Source organism: Aulonocara stuartgranti (genome assembly GCF_965226115.1).
Source record: "Aulonocara stuartgranti genome assembly, chromosome: 9".
NCBI classification, from domain to species: Eukaryota; Metazoa; Chordata; class Actinopteri; order Cichliformes; family Cichlidae; genus Aulonocara; species Aulonocara stuartgranti.
The window spans coordinates 13,003,029-13,015,527 of NC_138960.1; the positions used below are offsets into that span (position 1 = coordinate 13,003,029).

The 12,499-nt window shown below is 44.7% G+C and overlaps 1 protein-coding gene across 1 annotated transcript in view; it reads left to right on the forward strand.

Moving 5' to 3' along the window:
* The window catches only part of LOC309714695 (uncharacterized protein), a 188,078-nt gene that overhangs the window by 60,114 nt on the left and 115,465 nt on the right, over positions 1-12,499 (forward strand). The window lies entirely within an intron of this gene.

The window sequence follows — 12,499 nt, forward strand, 5'->3', positions numbered from 1 at the left end:
CAAGACCTTGTGTGTGAGGGCAAGTATTTGGATTTTTATTTGGGATTTAATTGGGAGCCAATGAAGAGAGAAGTCCATATGGGGGAAATCTACTCTGTCCTTCCAGTCCCTGACTGTGCTCTGGATGCAGCGTTTTGGAAAACAGTGTAAAGGCTTTTCAGGAAGCTTTTAGGACACTGTGAAAATACTGAATTTGAATAGTGGAGGCTAGAAGTAGTGAATGTATCCTTCCTCTCTATCATTAGATGGAGAGAGTGTACAAAGGCCGGCATAGTGGGTCTGTGGCCACTCTTGCTTGCGCTTTTGCGTGTCTGTCAGCCAGCTGTGGAGAAGAGCAAAGTTTTTACATGCAAAGAGCTGTAGTGAAAAGCAGTGTTCCAAACAATGAAATGTTTCCACTCCTTGTGCTTTTCATGCAGTAATGTTTGAAGCTATTTCTGCTGTTGTCCCATTCCCGGTGAAATCCGCTGTGCCTCCAATCCCGATCCCAGTCCTCTTGCAAAGCAATCAGCATTTGTCAGACGCATGAGTCATTGGCGGTACTCAGACTGGATCCTGGACGACTACACGGGGGAACGTGTGGGGTGGCTAAGAGACCAATTGAAGGATGCCATGTTTACTGAATATGTGCCTAATTTTGTCAGGACATAGCTGGGTCCATTGCTTCTGCGTGCTCTATTTTCACAAGCAAAGGCCTGGCTCTTTCTCCTGGCACCTTCTCAGGTGATCTCCATGCCTTCTTCTCAAATCAACGTCTGGACTGGCGCAAAACAGCTGGCCGTTGTCGACAGGATTCGAACCTGTGCGGGGAGACCCCAATGGATTTCTAGTCCATCGCCTTGACCGCTCGGCCACAACAACCACATTGGGCTGTGGAGCTACATACTTGAACGACATACGTCTTCCAAGTCCTACGCCACACATCTTTCAAGTAGGATGTGCACAACAACGGCCACGCTGGATTGTAAATGCGGTAGCTGCATGACTTTGGTGCGAAAGCTTGTGGTTTTGCAGTTCCGTGAGATTGGTGCAGCACAGCTGCGGTTGAAGCTAGCTGGCTGACATTAGCTTGCTTGTTTGCATGAACAGTAACACACACAGCTGATGATTTTGCCACCGCAAAGAGCTGATCAGTACATGGTTAGTAAAATGTTATCTTCATTCCAAACATTCAGCACAATATTTAAAGTGGGACTGGGTGTCTTTATGAAGAAGTAGCATGTCCAATCCCAGTTTCATGTAAGAAGGTATAGGTATGAAGTGATGAGAACTCAAAGCCTGTTTGAACAGTGTCTTTCCACAGCAAACGGTAGCAGCGAGGCCGATGAAGAATGCACCTGGCCTGACATTGTAAGCATTTGCAAAAAGAGCGGAGAATGTTTTTAGTGTAAAATAGTACACAGCCCACATGCTTGAACAGCACTGCGAGTGGCAACTGCGATGGCCGGGAATCGAACCCGGGTCAACTGCTTGGAAGGCAGCTATGCTCGCCACTATACCACCATCGCTGTGAAAGACTACAACATCACTGATTCATTGTCCGGCTTATACAGATTTTCAGGACAATTAACAAGGTGGGCATTGTGATTACTCGCTTGTCAGGTTCTAACCTGGTCAAAAGGTAGATCACTAAAAAGACTAGTGCTTTCATGAAACTGCACATTTAATCTTATCAGCAAAGCTTCTTTGCTACTCAAGTGTGGCCTCTCACGCATTTAAACTCTTGCGTGATTTTTAGCACCTTGAGAGTCGCAATGGTCACGCGAGTTCTTCAGGTCACAGCAGACAAGGTGAGAATAGGTGTGAATCTGTCTTGGGACGAATCTGGGACGAGGACGTCTTTGGCTCCTCTTTCAAGTTATTGGACTTTGGCAAAAAGGTTTTACGCTTAATTCAAAAATGAGAGCAAGTGTCTGTGTCCCGAATACAAAGTGGGAGCTGGTTCCACAGAGAGGGGCCTGAAAAGTGATGGCTCTGCCTTCCATTGCACTTTAAAATCCCCTCGGAAGCCAGCAGTCTGAGAGCAAAGCACTCTGTTGGGATGATATGGCACTGTGAGATCTTGTAGACAAAATTGGTGGTGATTATTCAAGACCTTGTGTGTGAGGGCAAGTATTTGGATTTTTATTTGGGATTTAATTGGGAGCCAATGAAGAGAGAAGTCCATATGGGGGAAATCTACTCTGTCCTTCCAGTCCCTGACTGTGCTCTGGATGCAGCGTTTTGGAAAACAGTGTAAAGGCTTTTCAGGAAGCTTTTAGGACACTGTGAAAATACTGAATTTGAATAGTGGAGGCTAGAAGTAGTGAATGTATCCTTCCTCTCTATCATTAGATGGAGAGAGTGTACAAAGGCCGGCATAGTGGGTCTGTGGCCACTCTTGCTTGCGCTTTTGCGTGTCTGTCAGCCAGCTGTGGAGAAGAGCAAAGTTTTTACATGCAAAGAGCTGTAGTGAAAAGCAGTGTTCCAAACAATGAAATGTTTCCACTCCTTGTGCTTTTCATGCAGTAATGTTTGAAGCTATTTCTGCTGTTGTCCCATTCCCGGTGAAATCCGCTGTGCCTCCAATCCCGATCCCAGTCCTCTTGCAAAGCAATCAGCATTTGTCAGAAGCATGAGTCATTGGCGGTACTCAGACTGGATCCTGGACGACTACACGGGGGCACGTGTGGGGTGGCTAAGAGACCAATTGAAGGATGCCATGTTTACTGAATATGTGCCTAATTTTGTCAGGACATAGCTGGGTCCATTGCTTCTGCGTGCTCTATTTTCACAAGCAAAGGCCTGGCTCTTTCTCCTGGCACCTTCTCAGGTGATCTCCATGCCTTCTTCTCAAATCAACGTCTGGACTGGCGCAAAACAGCTGACCGTTGTCGACAGGATTCGAACCTGTGCGGGGAGACCCCAATGGATTTCTAGTCCATCGCCTTGACCGCTCGGCCACAACAACCACATTGGGCTGTGGAGCTACATACTTGAACGACATACGTCTTCCAAGTTCTACGCCACACATCTTTCAAGTAGGATGTGCACAACAACGGCCACGCTGGATTGTAAATGCGGTAGCTGCATGACTTTGGTGCGAAAGCTTGTGGTTTTGCAGTTCCGTGAGATTGGTGCAGCACAGCTGCGGTTGAAGCTAGCTGGCTGACATTAGCTTGCTTGTTTGCATGAACAGTAACACACACAGCTGATGATTTTGCCACCGCAAAGAGCTGATCAGTACATGGTTAGTAAAATGTTATCTTCATTCCAAACATTCAGCACAATATTTAAAGTGGGACTGGGTGTCTTTATGAAGAAGTAGCGTGTCCAATCCCAGTTTCATGTAAGAAGGTATAGGTATGAAGTGATGAGAACTCAAAGCCTGTGTGAACAGTGTCTTTCCACAGCAAACGGTAGCAGCGAGGCCGATGAAGAATGCACCTGGCCTGACATTGTAAGCATTTGCAGAAAGAGCGGAGAACGTTTTTAGTGTAAAACAGAACGCACCCCACATGCTTGAACAGCACTGCGAGTGGCAACTGCGATGGCCGGGAATCGAACCCAGGTCAACTGCTTGGAAGGCAGCTATGCTCGCCACTATACCACCATCGCTGTGAAAGACTACAACATCACTGATTCATTGTCCGGCTTATACAGATTTTCAGGACAATTAACAAGGTGGGCATTGTGATTACTCGCTTGTCAGGTTCTAAACTGGTCAAAAGGTAGATCACTAAAAAGACTAGTGCTTTCATGCAACTGCACATTTAATCTCATCAGCAAAGCTTCTTAGCTACTCAAGTGTGGCCTCTCACGCATTTAAACTCTTGCGTGATTTTTAGCACCTTGAGAGTCGCAATGGTCACGCGAGTTCTTCAGGTCACAGCAGACAAGGTGAGAATAGGTGTGAATCTGTCTTGGGACGAATCTGGGACGAGGACGTCTTTGGCTCCTCTTTCAAGTTATTGGACTTTGGCAAAAAGGTTTTACGCTTAATTCAAAAATGAGAGCAAGTGTCTGTGTCCCGAATACAAAGTGGGAGCTGGTTCCACAGAGAGGGGCCTGAAAAGTGATGGCTCTGCCTTCCATTGCACTTTGAAATCCCCTCGGAAGCCAGCAGTCTGAGAGCAAAGCACTCTGTTGGGATGATATGGCACTGTGAGATCTTGTAGACAAAATTGGTGGTGATTATTCAAGACCTTGTGTGTGAGGGCAAGTATTTGGATTTTTATTTGGGATTTAATTGGGAGCCAAGTGTACAAAGGCCGGCATAGTGGGTCTGTGGCCACTCTTGCTTGCGCTTTTGCGTGTCCGTCAGCCAGCTGTGGAGAAGAGCAAAGTTTTTACATGCAAAGAGCTGTAGTGAAAAGCAGTGTTCCAAACAATGAAATGTTTCCACTCCTTGTGCTTTTCATGCAGTAATGTTTGAAGCTATTTCTGCTGTTGTCCCATTCCCGGTGAAATCCGCTGTGCCTCCAATCCCGATCCCAGTCCTCTTGCAAAGCAATCAGCATTTGTCAGACGCATGAGTCATTGGCGGTACTCAGACTGGATCCTGAACGACTACACGGGGGAACGTGTGGGGTGGCTAAGAGTCCAATTGAAGGATGCCATGTTTACTGAATATGTGCCTAATTTTGTCAGGACATAGCTGGGTCCATTGCTTCTGCGTGCTCTATTTTCACAAGCAAAGGCCTGGCTCTTTCTCCTGGCACCTTCTCAGGTGATCTCCATGCCTTCTTCTCAAATCAACGTCTGGACTGCCGCAAAACAGCTGACCGTTGTCGACAGGATTCGAACCTGTGCGGGGAGACCCCAATGGATTTCTAGTCCATCGCCTTGACCGCTCGGCCACAACAACCACATTGGGCTGTGGAGCTACATACTTGAAAGACATACGTCTTCCAAGTCCTACGCCACACATCTTTCAAGTAGGATGTGCACAACAACGGCCACGCTGGATTGTAAATGCGGTAGCTGCATGACTTTGGTGCGAAAGCTTGTGGTTTTGCAGTTCCGTGAGATTGGTGCAGCACAGCTGCGGTTGAAGCTAGCTGGCTGACATTAGCTTGCTTGTTTGCATGAACAGTAACACACACAGCTGATAATTTTGCCACCGCAAAGAGCTGATCAGTACATGGTTAGTAAAATGTTATCTTCATTCCAAACATTCAGCACAATATTTAAAGTGGGACTGGGTGTCTTTATGAAGAAGTAGCATGTCCAATCCCAGTTTCATGTAAGAAGGTATAGGTATGAAGTGATGAGAACTCAAAGCCTGTTTGAACAGTGTCTTTCCACAGCAAACGGTAGCAGCGAGGCCGATGAAGAATGCACCTGGCCTGACATTGTAAGCATTTGCAAAAAGAGCGGAGAATGTTTTTAGTGTAAAATAGTACACAGCCCACATGCTTGAACAGCACTGCGAGTGGCAACTGCGATGGCCGGGAATCGAACCCGGGTCAACTGCTTGGAAGGAAGCTATGCTCACCACTATACCACCATCGCTATGAAAGACTACAACATCACTGATTCATTGTCCGGCTTATACAGATTTTCAGGACAATTAACAAGGTGGGCATTGTGATTACTCGCTTGTCAGGTTCTAACCTGGTCAAAAGGTAGATCACTAAAAACACTAGTGCTTTCATGCAACTGCACATTTAATCTCATCAGCAAAGCTTCTTTGCTACTCAAGTGTGGCCTCTCACGCATTTAAACTCTTGCGTGATTTTTAGCACCTTGAGAGTCGCAATGGTCACGCGAGTTCTTCAGGTCACAGCAGACAAGGTGAGAATAGGTGTGAATCTGTCTTGGGACGAATCTGGGACGAGGACGTCTTTGGCTCCTCTTTCAAGTTATTGGACTTTGGCAAAAAGGTTTTACGCTTAATTCAAAAATGAGAGCAAGTGTCTGTGTCCCGAATACAAAGTGGGAGCTGGTTCCACAGAGAGGGGCCTGAAAAGTGATGGCTCTGCCTTCCATTGCACTTTAAAATCCCCTCGGAAGCCAGCAGTCTGAGAGCAAAGCACTCTGTTGGGATGATATGGCACTGTGAGATCTTGTAGACAAAATTGGTGGTGATTATTCAAGACCTTGTGTGTGAGGGCAAGTATTTGGATTTTTATTTGGGATTTAATTGGGAGCCAATGAAGAGAGAAGTCCATATGGGGGAAATCTACTCTGTCCTTCCAGTCCCTGACTGTGCTCTGGATGCAGCGTTTTGGAAAACAGTGTAAAGGCTTTTCAGGAAGCTTTTAGGACACTGTGAAAATACTGAATTTGAATAGTGGAGGCTAGAAGTAGTGAATGTATCCTTCCTCTCTATCATTAGATGGAGAGAGTGTACAAAGGCCGGCATAGTGGGTCTGTGGCCACTCTTGCTTGCGCTTTTGCGTGTCTGTCAGCCAGCTGTGGAGAAGAGCAAAGTTTTTACATGCAAAGAGCTGTAGTGAAAAGCAGTGTTCCAAACAATGAAATGTTTCCACTCCTTGTGCTTTTCATGCAGTAATGTTTGAAGCTATTTCTGCTGTTGTCCCATTCCCGGTGAAATCCGCTGTGCCTCCAATCCCGATCCCAGTCCTCTTGCAAAGCAATCAGCATTTGTCAGACGCATGAGTCATTGGCGGTACTCAGACTGGATCCTGGACGACTACACGGGGGCACGTGTGGGGTGGCTAAGAGACCAATTGAAGGATGCCATGTTTACTGAATATGTGCCTAATTTTGTCAGGACATAGCTGGGTCCATTGCTTCTGCGTGCTCTATTTTCACAAGCAAAGGCCTGGCTCTTTCTCCTGGCACCTTCTCAGGTGATCTCCATGCCTTCTTCTCAAATCAACGTCTGGACTGGCGCAAAACAGCTGGCCGTTGTCGACAGGATTCGAACCTGTGCGGGGAGACCCCAATGGATTTCTAGTCCATCGCCTTGACCGCTCGGCCACAACAACCACATTGGGCTGTGGAGCTACATACTTGAACGACATACGTCTTCCAAGTCCTACGCCACACATCTTTCAAGTAGGATGTGCACAACAACGGCCACGCTGGATTGTAAATGCGGTAGCTGCATGACTTTGGTGCGAAAGCTTGTGGTTTTGCAGTTCCGTGAGATTGGTGCAGCACAGCTGCGGTTGAAGCTAGCTGGCTGACATTAGCTTGCTTGTTTGCATGAACAGTAACACACACAGCTGATGATTTTGCCACCGCAAAGAGCTGATCAGTACATGGTTAGTAAAATGTTATCTTCATTCCAAACATTCAGCACAATATTTAAAGTGGGACTGGGTGTCTTTATGAAGAAGTAGCGTGTCCAATCCCAGTTTCATGTAAGAAGGTATAGGTATGAAGTGATGAGAACTCAAAGCCTGTGTGAACAGTGTCTTTCCACAGCAAACGGTAGCAGCGAGGCCGATGAAGAATGCACCTGGCCTGACATTGTAAGCATTTGCAGAAAGAGCGGAGAACGTTTTTAGTGTAAAATAGTACGCAGCCCACATGCTTGAACAGCACTGCGAGTGGCAACTGCGATGGCCGGGAATCGAACCCGGGTCAACTGCTTGGAAGGCAGATATGCTCGCCACTATACTACCATCGCTGTGAAAGACTACAACATCACTGATTCATTGTCCGGCTTATACAGATTTTCAGGACAATTAACAAGGTGGGCATTGTGATTACTCGCTTGTCAGGTTCTAACCTGGTCAAAAGGTAGATCACTAAAAAGACTAGTGCTTTCATGCAACTGCACATTTAATCTCATCAGCAAAGCTTCTTTGCTACTCAAGTGTGGCCTCTCACGCATTTAAACTCTTGCGTGATTTTTAGCACCTTGAGAGTCGCAATGGTCACGCGAGTTCTTCAGGTCACAGCAGACAAGGTGAGAATAGGTGTGAATCTGTCTTGGGACGAATCTGGGACGAGGACGTCTTTGGCTCCTCTTTCAAGTTATTGGACTTTGGCAAAAAGGTTTTACGCTTAATTCAAAAATGAGAGCAAGTGTCTGTGTCCCGAATACAAAGTGGGAGCTGGTTCCACAGAGAGGGGCCTGAAAAGTGATGGCTCTGCCTTCCATTGCACTTTAAAATCCCCTCGGAAGCCAGCAGTCTGAGAGCAAAGCACTCTGTTGGGATGATATGGCACTGTGAGATCTTGTAGACAAAATTGGTGGTGATTATTCAAGACCTTGTGTATGAGGGCAAGTATTTGGATTTTTATTTGGGATTTAATTGGGAGCCAATGAAGAGAGAAGTCCATATGGGGGAAATCTACTCTGTCCTTCCAGTCCCTGACTGTGCTCTGGATGCAGCGTTTTGGAAAACAGTGTAAAGGCTTTTCAGGAAGCTTTTAGGACACTGTGAAAATACTGAATTTGAATAGTGGAGGCTAGAAGTAGTGAATGTATCCTTCCTCTCTATCATTAGATGGAGAGAGTGTACAAAGTGGGTCTGTGGCCACTCTTGCTTGCGCTTTTGCGTGTCTGTCAGCCAGCTGTGGAGAAGAGCAAAGTTTTTACATGCAAAGAGCTGTAGTGAAAAGCAGTGTTCCAAACAATGAAATGTGTCCACTCCTTGTGCTTTTCATGCAGTAATGTTTGAAGCTATTTCTGCTGTTGTCCCATTCCCGGTGAAATCCGCTGTGCCTCCAATCCCGATCCCAGTCCTCTTGCAAAGCAATCAGCATTTGTCAGACGCATGAGTCATTGGCGGTACTCAGACTGGATCCTGGATCAGACTGCAGTCCTATTCTAAAGGCTGATCTAAAGAATTCCACACAACAGTTAGTTATAACCTCTGGTCTCCTCCCCCTACAGTAAACACCCCCACAATGGAAATACACTGGTACAGTGGCCAGGGGTGCTGACACCCTGACCCCCATCTCCTTTTAAGGTAGTGTCCACTGGGAATTGTCGGCCCTCGCCCTCAGTAACTCGTGCTACTCGTGGGGGTTGGTTGTCCTCCTGCCCTGCACCACAGTTCTTTGTTCCCAATCCAGGCCTATTTTCTATTTTTTATTCTTACACCCATTAACTGCCATGTTATAATGTTGCAAGCAATCACAAACTACAGTGTCTCTAACTCCAATGTATACCAAGCAGTCTATTATTCTCAACACCCGTCAGCTCTGTCTCCCATTCCCTGATTGCCCTGTGTGTATTTCAGCCCTGTTTTCTGGTGTGTGTTGCTGGTTCGTCTGTGTGGTTTCCCTGCATCCTCTCTACGTCTCCCTGCATCTCCATTTAATGTCTCAAGGTTTAATCTCACTCACTTCAGAAGCTGCCTGCATCTCTGGTCCCTTGTGTGGAGAGCAGGGAAATTATTTTGCTGCTATTGTTAATAATCATCATTACCATTGCATTAATAATATAATCTACAGTATTGATATTGTAGTTAGATGTTTAAACATATTGGCACCCAATTAGCCTTTATTACAGGTGCAGTTATAACCACTTTAAACTATTGAGTTGAATCTACACTGGGAAGTAATCAGGGAATGGGCAACAGGAGGGAGACACAGCTGGGGGAAATTAGGCTAACGAGACGAGACAAGGGAGGTAAAACTGAATACACTCAAATGAGACGCAGACCTTCACAATAAAACAGGAAACAGGAAAACATCACACAAGGACGCAGACACAAAGAGGCAGACAGAATATAACACATGGAACTCAAACTATGTTAAACATGAGACAAACCCCTAAACCAGAATCACTGAAAATAGGTTAATAATAATAATAATAATAATAATAATCAACAAGGCACCAGGGAAACGATACGATCCATCATTCAAAAATAAACCAAAATATAAGAACTTAAAATGCTGGGTCAAACCGACCCAGAACCGTGACAATCTCTGAAATATAAATCATGTTTAACTCAAAGTCTCTTTCACATTCTCAACTAATACTGAAACTCTTTTTTTTTTTTACAGTTTTTACTAAATTTAGTAAATTGATTACATTCTGTTTTTGCATTGTTAATTTTCAATCATGCTTTTTCATTGTATATTATGTGCATCTTTTTTATAAACATAAATAACGTTTTAATTTCACATTGGTGTTTACCTCATTGTTCTTGTTTCATCATTGTTTCTAATTTACCTTGAATGACTTCAGAGCTTGAATCCTATAGAAGGCCAGGGACAAAGTACCCACCTACTCAAAACATGCACATCCAGTCATATTATTGTAACCTTAGCGGTCCAATACAACAATCTGAGTTAAAAATATTTTTACATCTTTCTGTGCATTTCACAGGTGGGAAGAAATGCAGTACAAATACTTTGTTTCTCACCTAAGTAGATCTTTCAAATATCTCTGCTTGAGTAAAGAAGTTGAATCAGTACTTGACCTTTTATCAGCGTATTTTAAACAGAATTATCTGTGCTTTTAAGTGCAGAATGTCTGTACTTTTGCCACCCTTGGTCTATATTAATTAGTCTATTAAAAAGTAATCTATTATTATTTCAGCTAAAAAAAAACAACCATTTTTTTACTTTCTGTAGGCCCATCCGGACCGGGGCCCAGTTCAGCAGCGCTGCCCGGCCCCACAGTGCCCGGGACAGCCGTCGGTCATTCAAGTGACTTGAATGACCGCCAAAATGTTTCTCCCACTGAAAATGTTACATCCGGATGAACAGAATCAACTTTTGGGGGTTCATTTTACCTTTGTTAGCCACTTGGCTATGGTAGTAAGCAGTAGACAGATGGTTGACACTGATGTGGCTTATTGCAGTGGTCCCCAACCTTTTTTGCGCCACAGACCTGTTTATGCCCGACAATATTTTCATTGACTGGCTTTTTTGGTGTCGCGGATAAATACAACAAAATAAAACCAGTACTGGTACCGAAAAAAGAAGATTTGTTCATAACACACGTGAAAAGACCCAGAAAAACCGAGTTAACAATTAAAAACAATAACAAAATAACGCTGAAAACTGATAAAAACCCTGAAAACTACACATTTCACACCCAAGCCTCAACTCTTGTGGCCCAGTGCCAAACAACCGGTCCGGGGATTGGGGACCGCTGGCTTATTGAATGTTTTGGACCATGTTTAACATAATAATAATAATAATTAGCCATTAATTGGAAGAGATGTATTGTTGATTTGTCTGCTATTTGCATACTGTCTCTCACTATATAAAATATATAGTGTATTATTTTACTTATTTTGTATCTGTTGTATTTTATTTGTATTTTTTGTATTCTCCTTCTGCTATCTCTACCTGAGCTGAGGTAACGCACAAATTTCCCCGCGGTGGGATCAATAAAGTTTTATCTTTATGGGCAGAGGAAGGGTTCGCCAGGCCACCCAACAGACCAGGACAGGCCCTGTCTGAGCCACTCACATTCATAAATCCACTCGCGCTCACACGCTCTGCTCAGTCACACTGGCTCTGATTACTAATCACTAACTAACTACTGTAAACTACTGGAACAACTATCTCCTCAAAAATGTTTGTTAAATTAACCAAGCTTATACAGACTGTATATAACTACCAACTCTTGCCAGCTGTGACAATCAGTTATCTATTTTGGCCTCAAGTGTTCCTGACAAACAGCACAGTTTAGGTAAATGGCCTGTATTTGTATAGCGCTTTACACATTCACTCATCCACCCAGTCACACACTGACTGTAAGCTACATAGTAGCCACAGCCGCCCTGGGGCGCACTGACAGAGGCGAGGCTGCCGGACACTGGCGCCACCAGGCCTTCTGACCACCACCAGTAGTCAACGGGTCTTGCCCAAGGATACAACGACAGAGACTGTCCAAGCCAGGGCTCAAACCGGCAACCTTCCGATTACAAGACGAACTGCCAACTCTTGAGCCGCAATCGCCCCAGTAACACAAATGTAATATCCAAACTCACTATGTCATCATTTCAGAGGATTTTTAATTTGATTTATTTTCAGATAAAAGCAAAACTGAATCTGCATTAGCTGTGCCTGTACTGCATTTGACCAGACATGTCAAAAACTGCACTAACTGACATTTTAGTCTTAATATATGAAAGTCATCTATTTTTATGTATGAATGACCGTCGAAATGTTCCTGCTGTCATGAGATAAAATGCTTTCTGAAAGGAAAAACATCTGCAACTAACACCAGCAAGTAAGAGCTTATAACGTGGTGTAACCTTCCTATTAGTTTAGACAGATGGCATCGTCATATCCTCTGTGTCTGCGTGTTTGTGTGCGTGCAGAGATCAAGGCGATTGTGGGGTGAAGAGGTTACATTAAAGTGCAGTAAGAAAATCACAGTGGACACAATCTGCACACTGCATATGCAAATCCACATTTCTCCCGATATTGGCATAAATATTTTCTGTTTTATCAGTGCTGTTCAATCAAATATGCAAATAAAATGACCTTTGACCAGGATGCTGTCGTCAGGGGAGAACTACAACAGGAGCAGTCTGCCGCTCCCCGTCAGTCCAATGACCTTCTGCACCGTAATGGCTTGCATGGTTTCAAGAAATCCACGGGACTGCTGGGAGTGCGGGTGATGGGT